Source organism: Pan troglodytes, chromosome 1, assembly GCF_028858775.2.
Source record: "Pan troglodytes isolate AG18354 chromosome 1, NHGRI_mPanTro3-v2.0_pri, whole genome shotgun sequence".
In the NCBI taxonomy this organism is placed as follows: Eukaryota; Metazoa; Chordata; class Mammalia; order Primates; family Hominidae; genus Pan; species Pan troglodytes.
In genome coordinates, this window is record NC_072398.2 from 187,986,742 (window position 1) to 187,996,346 (window position 9,605).

Genomic DNA, 9,605 nt, shown 5'->3' on the forward strand with positions numbered 1-9,605 from the left:
TTCTGGGCCATAAAGCACAGCTTAACCGATTTAAAATAATAGAAACCATACAATGTCTGCTCTCAGACCACATTGGAATTAAATTAAGATAGCAGGGTAATCATTCTCCTTCGGTTCTCCTGTGCTATGTACATTAAAATAAAATGGTTATGCCTTTTCTTCTATTAATCTGCCTTTTGTGTCAGTTGATTACAGTGGACCTTCAGAGGATAAAGGGAAAGTTTTTCCTCGGCCCCTATAATAAGATGGGCCAGTATTAAGCTAATTTGCAATGCTGTAGCTAATCACATTATATTGAGGTTGAAATGCAGTGGAAAATTGAAATGTATCTTCCACATATCCCCTCTTGGAAGACCTTAGAGATGGTTTTCAATATTTTATCAGAGAACATGAGAAATAGCTTGCCAGACCCAGAACCCAGAAGCTTTATACATTAGCACTTGAAATCAAGCCAAATGGAATGTACATACTCTCGTGGGAGGTCTGGGTGTCTGGGAAAGATGAGTCTAGCAATACACTGACAGAGGACGAAAATAAAGCTTAAGAAGGAAGCAGTCCTTTAAAATTTTATTGTCATCGTTTTGCATTTAGACTTACCAATTAAAACATGCCATTTTTTACCCTTTAGTTCAGATGTATTTCCCTTCTTAGAGATAAAGACTCTAATAGATTATTCAGGTTGGGTGCAGTGGCTCATGCCTGTAATCCCAGAACTTTAGGAGGCCAAGGCAGGTGGATCACCTGAGGGTGGGAGTTCGAGGCCAGCCTGACCAACGTGGAGAAACTAAAAATACAAAGAATACCAAAAATACAAACTTAGCTGGGTGTGGTGGTGCATGCCTGTAATTCCAGCTACTCAGGAGGCTGAGGCAGGAGAATCGCTTGAACCTGGGAGGCGGAGGTTGCGGTGAGCTGAGATCGCACCTTTGCACTCCAGCCTGGGCAACAAGAGTGAAACTCCATCTCAAAAAAAACAAAAATAGATTATTCAAGTCGACGCATAGTTCAGATAACAAGCTGTCTTCCAATTTTTCTCAGAAGTATGCTTTTTTGTTGTTGTTGCAGAGGCAGTATCAGCACCTGCCAGCAATGTTGCAGAGGAGATGCCTGTGTTGAATAAGGTGTGGACTCAATGACCCCTTAAGGCCTCTTCTAATTGTTAAGATTTTTGGGATTCTGAAATTCTCCACAATTCTTAGAACTTGTGGTCCTTAGGCTGGGTTATTCCCAAATTTTTGTTTCTTAGATTATTTGCTATTAAAATTCTGTGAGTCTCAGGTTTTATAAGCGGCACTAAATATGATAAGGCATACAAAAATTACAACCTAAACATATGGCCCAAATTCCTGTTAGGAAAAGGAACTACTTTTGTTGAGGAAAATGCTTTGATAAGGGCTTTGAGTTAAGACCCCACCAAGAGCCTGGGATAGCTTATGCCTGGGCTCCTGAGGAGCAAATTGGGAGGGAGGTAGAGAAGTGAGCAGAAAGATGGCAGGTCAGGGAGGAATAGCTCACATCTCATTGTACATCTGGGTAGCAATAAGCTGTGCTTCACAAGATGTGATACCTCTCCAGAACATTCTGGACCTCTGTGTAATCTGCTCTCGGGAATGCTCAAGGAGAGTGATTTTATTTTTTTATTTTTATTTTTTAACATTATTATACTTTAAATTTTAGGGTATATGTGCACAACGTGCAGGAGTGATTTTATTTTTATATGGAATCCAAGTTTCAGTTTCATCACATTCAGGTCAGTGTGGCTCAGGACAAAGCCAGCATGTTTTGCTGGAGGCAGAGATTATGGTACTAAGTGTAAGCCCCCTGGGACTTAGCCGACCTCTGGGAGAAATGTGGGCTTTCTCACGCAATGGTGCATGTCATGCTGCGTCTAAGGAACTCCATTCACATCGAAGTCTATGTGAATGGCCTTCTTTAGAGGTATGTTAGGTACAACCTGAGCAGCTGAATGTGACAGCCCTGGAACTCAGGCATTAGAGGACATTTCGCCTCAATCTGAAGGAATGGGGAGATCTCCCTTCTTCACCCTCCTAGCTAATATTCTGGTGCACGTTATATTTATATATATTTATAAACCTCTATGTCTAAGGTTCTAAGGTCCTAGGGTTCTATGATTCTACAGTTCTCTGACTCCAAGAACCTAAGAGTATAATCAGGTTCTAAAATTCTATGGCAACAAGAACCACACAGCTAATGCTATTGTGCTAGCTATACCTTCTAGGCACTGTGCCAGGCACTTTGCGTGTATTATCTCATTAATCCTTAAGCCCTATGACATACACACTATTATTCTCTCCATTTTGTAGATGTGGAAACTAAGGCACAGAGAGTTCTGTCATCCATCCAAGATTATGGTGCCAGGACTGAAGCAGCTAGTCTGACTTAGAGTCTCTTCCCCTCTGCCTTCCACTGCTTACATTCCAATAAGCTCCCTCCCTAATTAATAAGCCTCCTTTCACTGGGAGCTGCCCTTTTCTCAGCCGAGGCCCCAGAAGTTAGAAACCAGACCTGAGCCCTTGTATCCTGTGTTGGGATGTGTGAAGCTGTCATGTCGTGTTGTGTTGTAATAGGCTGTGTTATGTTTCATGCGTTTGGCTCCACTGTATTATGAACTCTTCTATCACAAGGACTGAATCTGATTTGACCTTGTAAATCCAGCTTTCAGTCCAAGGACTGGTACACTTTGGGGGTTTAAAAAAATGTTTATCATATGAGTGACTAATTGCCCAAATGGGCTGTTGGGAGTGAGTTCTGGTGTCTATTAGACACCAGGTGTCTGGCAGTCCCAGAGCATCACTGCAGGGGAGGGAAGATTTCCCCTCTACCCTCTGAGGGTTCGGTAATTGACTCTATGAAATAAACTGACAGTAGAAGAAAGGGTTACAGAAGAAAAGGTACACAAATATACTACATGCATGGGGGCATCATATGAAAGAAAAGCAAATGTCCTAAACCTCAGTGAGAGCATATATACCTCTTACAGGGGGTGAGCAGAGGGAGGGTTCAGGCAACTTAGGAGAGAGTAAATGATTTGGAGGAAAGATGAATGGGCCTTCAGAAGAATAGGTGATATGTGATAAAGTCTGTCTGGGGGTGGTGTTGACCCCCAGTCTCCTGTCCTGTGATCTGAGTTTACTCTTCTCTGGTTGATGCGGTTCCTGGGGAGGGGATTTATAACCATTGAGTTCCTTTTGGAGGATTTATCTTGAAGCAGATAAGGGAAGTTCAGAGAAAGTCCCTCCCTGCATTTGCTGTTCCTCAAATGCTCTCAGTTTGAAGTCCAAAGTGACGTACCTTGGGGTGGCATTTCCTGAACTCTTTCATCATCCTGAGACTGCATTCTGACGAGGCTGGCAAGGTGGGCACACTTCCGAAGGCACTTGAGCAGGTGGAGCCAAACCAAAGTTCATCCTCACCAGGAGATTGGAGCCAGGAGCAGGACACCCTTGGGTCCCAGCTCAGGATCAGGTTGTAACTAAGTCAAGATATGGAGCCTGGAGGGAGCCTCATCGGAGCGGGGCAGGTATGAGGAAGAAACTAGCCCCAGGTGCCTCCAGGTGTCCGTATCTCATTGTTACAGGGAGCCATAAGAGAGAAGTGGCCAGAGAAGTAAAGGTGCCGGAGCCAGGTGTGCTTTGTGCTGTACCTTGTAGTCTCTTCTCCCTTCAGGACAAGGGCCCCACCTGACACCCAGCCTGGCTCTTGGGGGCTCTTCCCTAGGCTGGACTTTGCCCTGACTCCCAGGTATGAGCTGGAGTCCTGCTGTGGACCTTCCCAATCGCTAGACACAGATGCAGCTGCATCTGTTGACTTTGAGCCTGCTCAAGCCAGAAGCCCAGGAGTGCCTTCCTGACTCAGCCTCCCTTTGGTCCTGAGCCCTGAAAACACACAGCTGCCTTCAGTGTGGCCAGCTCCACAGCCCATCTGCCCCTCTCCCACCTCAGCTCTTACACTGAGAGGTGCTCACACTTGCTGAGCTACCTGCCCTGTCCTAGGCTAGGCATCAGCTTCTCCTACCTGGCCTGTCTGATCCTCTTTATCAAACACTCTGCCTGACCTCTGCCTCTTCCACCCGTTCCCCAAAATCAACTTCCATAGCATTGTTCTAAGAGGCAGATCTGGCTGGGTGTGGTGGCTCACGCCTGTAATCCCAGCACTTTGGGAGGCCGAGGCGGGCGGTCAGGAGTTGGAGACCAGCCTGGCCAACATGGTGAAACCCCGTCTCTACTGAAGATACAAAAAATGAGCCAGGCGTGGTGGCGGGCACCTGTAATCCCAGCTACTCGGGAGGCAGGAGAATCGGTTGAACCGGGAGGTGGAGGTTGCAGTGAGCCGAGATTGCGCCATTGCACTCCAGCCTGGGCGACAGGGTGAGACTCCATCTCAAAAAAAAAAAAAAAAAAAAAAGATGCAGATCTGACCATGTCCCTTCTCTCCCTAAAATCTTCCAATGGCTGCCCACTGCCTAAGGCAGAAAGTTCTAGTTCTTCAGCCCAGCTTCCCAGGCCCTTCATGGATGCCCCTGCTCATCTCCCTGCCTCCACTCCCTCTGCTCCCCTGAACCTGCCATGCTGTAGCCATCACAAACTTCGTGCCTTTGCATTTGCTATTCTCACTGCTTGGTATGCGCTGCATAAATTCCTACTCATTCTTCAAGAATCAGCCTTCCCTGGGTTACTCCTTGGTTTTATAACACCCTATGCACAACTCCACAGTGGCAATTATCATGTTATATTAGAGCTGTCTGATTGTGTTGGTGACCCCATCCAGCTGGGAACACCACATGAGGCTGTATATTGCCTATGGCTTTATCCTGTGCCTGGCACATGGTACCTATGTGTTGAATGAGAAAGGAAGAAGTAAATGAATGGCAATGAGCGAGTGAAACAGTGCCATCGGTGATGGTGTGGGTGGGGTTGGTGTGGGCAAGGGATCCTGATGAAAGGAAACAACAGAACACAGCATGAAGACACAAGAGCTGACTCCGAGAGGGAGGTGAGGAAGCTGCCCCGGGAGCGTTCCCCCCATCTCTCTGTGGGAGTCCGTCCTGGACCGGAGCTGTGTGCTCTGAAATCCTCGGCATCCCTGTCATTTCCTTGTGTTTGTTGTTTCTGCTACCCCTGTGAGGAAATGATCCTTAACCCTGCCCCTGGGAAGAGTTGCTCAGACCTTACCCAATGTTGTTGTCTCCTGTGTAAGATGAGGTGGGAAGGCGGCTGCACAGCTCACTCCTACCCCAGGCACCAGGACCCCCCTGGTAGGGGGCACCGAGGGCACGGCCTGGGAGTTTGGCCTGCAAGGCTAGAGCCAGGACAAGAGACCGGGCCTGTGAGAAGGGGGAACCAGGAAGCCACAGGGCCTGGAGGCTGGACCACTGAGCCCTGCAGCCACTGCTTGAGCCCCCAGGGTGGACTCCTGTCCCAGCTCTCTTGTGCTTAGCCACATGCCTGATGACACGCACTTCATGCTTAGCAGAGCCAAAACAGCAGGAATCACCCAAAGCTTTAGGTCAGGAGGTTGCGGGGAAAAACTACCTATTTTATTCACTTTCAGTACCCAACAGCATGCCCAGCACATCGTGGAGGAGCTCAAAAACTGTTGGGAAGAAGGAAGGAAGGAGGGAAGGCTGTCTGTCCTTGCTGGATCCAGAGGGCTATAGGGAAGAGGCACTTCCAGGGGTCAGCCCTGGTGGTAAAAATCAGAGTGTGGGACTGCTTTGGAGAGGGGTGGAAGGCTGGGGGTCAGAGTCTCCTACACACACTTCCCACCTTCTCAAGCTCTCTCCCCATATCTTGGAGGTCTGGGGTGGGCATCTCAATGGACCCTATTCCTGTTTAAAGATATCCCCCCACCCTCTTCCATGGCAAAGGTTCCCAATTCTGGGTGGGCATCAGAATTTCCTGAGAAGCTTTAAAAACTGAAGATTCTTCAATCTAAATGCCCATCTGGGATGGAGTGGATAAAGAAAATGTGGCAAATATACACTATGGAATACTATGCAGCCATAAAAAGGAACAAGATAATGTCCTTTGTGGGGACATGGATGGAGTTGGAAGCCATTATCCTCAGCAAACTAATGCAGGAACAGAAAAGCAAACACTGCAGGTTTTCACTTATAAGCTGAATGATGAAAACACATGGACACATTGGGGAGGGGGAAACAACACACACTGGGGGCTGTTAGGGGTAGGATCGGGAGAGGAAAAGCATCAGGAAGAATAGCTAATGGATGCTGGGTTTAATACCTAGGTGATGGAATGATCAGTGTAGCAAATCATCATGGCACACGTTTACCTATGTAACAAACCTGCACATCCTGCACATGTAACCCTGAAGTTAAAATAAAAGTTGAAGGAAAAATGTAAAGATTTATGAGTCCCACTTGAGACCTACTGACTTAGAATACTGTTGGGCAGGACCATAAAACAGTATTTATTTTTAGTGCCCTGGGTGATTCTGCCATTTAGACGGGTAAGAACTCCTCACCAAAGCCGGGCGCGGTGGCTCACGCCTGTAATCCCAGCACTTTGAGAGGCCGAGGCGGGCAGATCACGAGGTCAGGAGATCAAGACCAGCCTGACCAACGTGGCGAAACCCTGTCTCTAGTAAAAAATACAAAAATTAGCCGGGTGTGGTGGCGTGTGCCTGTAATCCCAGCTACTGAGGAGGCTGAGGCAGGAGAATCAGTTGAACCAGAGAGGCAGAGGTTGCAGTGAGCTGAGATTGCGCCATTGTTCTCCAGTCTGGGTGACAGAGCGAGACTCTGTCTCAAAAAAAAAAAAAAATTAAAAGAACTCCTCACCTACCAGGTCAAGTTTAAACCCCCCAGCAAGGTATTCCCAGCCCTTTGCAATCTGGCCCCAGTGCTCCCGTGCAGCCTCACGCCCTTCACTCCAAGCACGCAGCTCATGAAACTGCTCCATGTTCCTTATCTTTGGTTGCTCTCTCACAACCAAAGATGATACAAGTTCATCTTTCTGTCTTCCCCTCATCTACACAGGGAACTTCTACATGTCCTTTGAGCGAGGCTTTGCAGCAAATAAAAATATTTCACCCCAAAATATACTTCTTTGACATATTTTGAGATGGCTGTTCAGAGAGCCTGGGAACAGAAGTAGGCCTGCAAAGCTGTCTTTTGTAGGGGAGACCTGCATCTATAGGGACATCTGCATTGATGCAGGCAGGCTTCCTCTGCGGACCTTCCCTTGTCAGATCTAGGACAGACTAACTGATGAGAGTCTGGTACCTTCAAAGGTCTACTCTCTCTGACAGCTGCTATCTGTGAGCTTTCATCTACATAACAAGACCACCTTTGCTAGGGAGGCCTCCTCTTCTCCCCATCTCATAAACTGTTTTGCCAGGATCCAAGCCTCCCTTTCTTTCCTTCCTTCCTCCCTCCCTCCCTCATTTCTTTCTTTCTTTCCTTTTTTTTTTTTTTTTTTTTTTTTTGCTCTTTTTGCCCAGGCTGGAGGGCAGCAGTGCGATCTCAGCTCATGCAACCTCAGCATCCCTGGTTCAAGTGATTCTCCTGCCTCAGCCTCCCGAGTAGCTGGAATTACAGGTGCGCACCACAACACCCGGCTAATTTTTTGTATTTTTAGTAGAGACGGGGTTTCATGTTGGTCAGGGTGGTCTCAAACTCCTGACCTCAGGTGATCCACCCACCTTGGCCTCCCAAAGTGGTGGGAATACAGGCATGAGCCACTGCGCTCAGGCCCCAAGCCCCCATTCTTTCTGTAACCTCAAGATGGCATATAAGCTTCTGCACCCCATTGCAGAGTGAGGAGTAATCAATCACTCTGTGGTTCTCCCTGTGTGCGCATTAATAAATTTGCATGCCATTTCTGCTATTCATCTGCCTTTTGTCAGCTGACTTTTCAGTGAACCTTCAGAGGGCAAAGGGGAAGTTTTCCCTTGGCTTCCATACCTTCCACACCCTTCTTCCACCCAGCCAGACAGAAGTCTTTTCTCTTTCCTGTGTCTCTCCCAGCACTTCCCTGTATCACAGCACCCGTCACTCTGCCCTGTTATTATTTAATGACGTCTGTGCCAGATAATTTGTACAACCTGCCTTGTTTAAGCCCCCCAAGAATCCCTGGAGGTAGATGATGATGAGGATGAGGATGATGATGATGATGATGATGATGATAGCAACAAAGACTCTGCAGGAAAAAAGCCTGCTCTAAGAATTCTACATGTGCTGCCAGACCCCTTCATCCTCACCACAGCCCTGTGAGGGGTAGCTTTCATTATTATCAAGTCCATCTTAGAGACAAGGACACTGATGCCCAGAGAGGTGAACTCATTCACCCTAGGTCACACTGGTAAGGGGTGGAGCCAGGATCTAACCCAGGCAGTGCTCCAGTTACCCACTGAGCTTCAGCCCTTTTATACATGAAGACCCTGAGGCCCAGGGAAATCATTTGTCCAAACTCACCATTCCCATAAGTGGCAGAGTCATAATTTGCATCCAGTAACCTCTGACCCCAGGGCTCCACACTCTCACATGGCCCCTGTTTAAACCTGCTGCAAAGTAATCTCCAGGTCAAGCTCCTATTCCTGGCCTGTTCTATGATGTTCCCTTCCTCTATCCCACAAACCCCCAGAGACTTGCCTTCCCATCTTCCCAACATGGCCTTCCCTCTGATCTCACTCCCTACCCATCCTGCCCCACCTCGAGTTCCCTGGAAGGAACACCCTGCCCTTACTGAGGTCACAGCTTCCCTGGCAGGCAGAGATCCAGCAACACTTGGGAGCTTTTCCCATTATTTCTCTATCCTGCATTCTGGACTAAGCAGGCAGAGGCAATGGAGGTGCTGGGGGAGCACCCTCTTCCCCTCCCTGGGCTTCTTTGTCAGTAAGGTGGAGAATGGCCCTGCCCTGGCTGCCTGCCAGGGCCAAGAAGATGTTCTGATGGGATAATGGGGCACAAAGCTTCACAAACGCTGGTGGTCCAGCCCTGAATGCCTCACTCCTGGGCCATGATAGGAGGGTGGGGTCCCAACCAGCTGGAGACCCAGCCCCACCATGCTGACAAGGTACCTACCCACCCTGCGCCCCAGCAGCCTCCTCTAAAGCACCTTCTGCATAGAATCACTATAAGAATCGACTGCAGCACAGACTGTACACATATAAAGGGCATCCCGACAGAGGAATAGCTCCATAAATAAAGGGTAGCAATTACGTGAAGGGCCCGGCCTCCTTCTGTAGAATCAGAGCTGTGAAATCAGGCACCTTTTCAGAGAACTCCAGTGGGAAACCAGCTCTCCACAGTGGGCCCCCAGTTCAGCCATCCCACCACTGAGAATAACTCTAGCTGTCCAGCTGGGCAACAGCAGGCTTTCAAAATTGCATTGTAATCTTGTAATCACAGATATCCTTTTTTTTTTTTAAATAAGGTCTGGCTCTGTCACCCAAGCTGAAGTGCAGTGGCACAATCTCAGCTCACTGCAACCTCTGCCTCCTGGGCCAAGGGATCCTTCCGCTTCAGCCTCCAAAGTAGCTGGGACTACAAGCACACAACACCACACTCAGCTAATTTTTTTTTTTTTTTTTTTTAGAGAGACAGAGTTTTACCATGTTGCCCA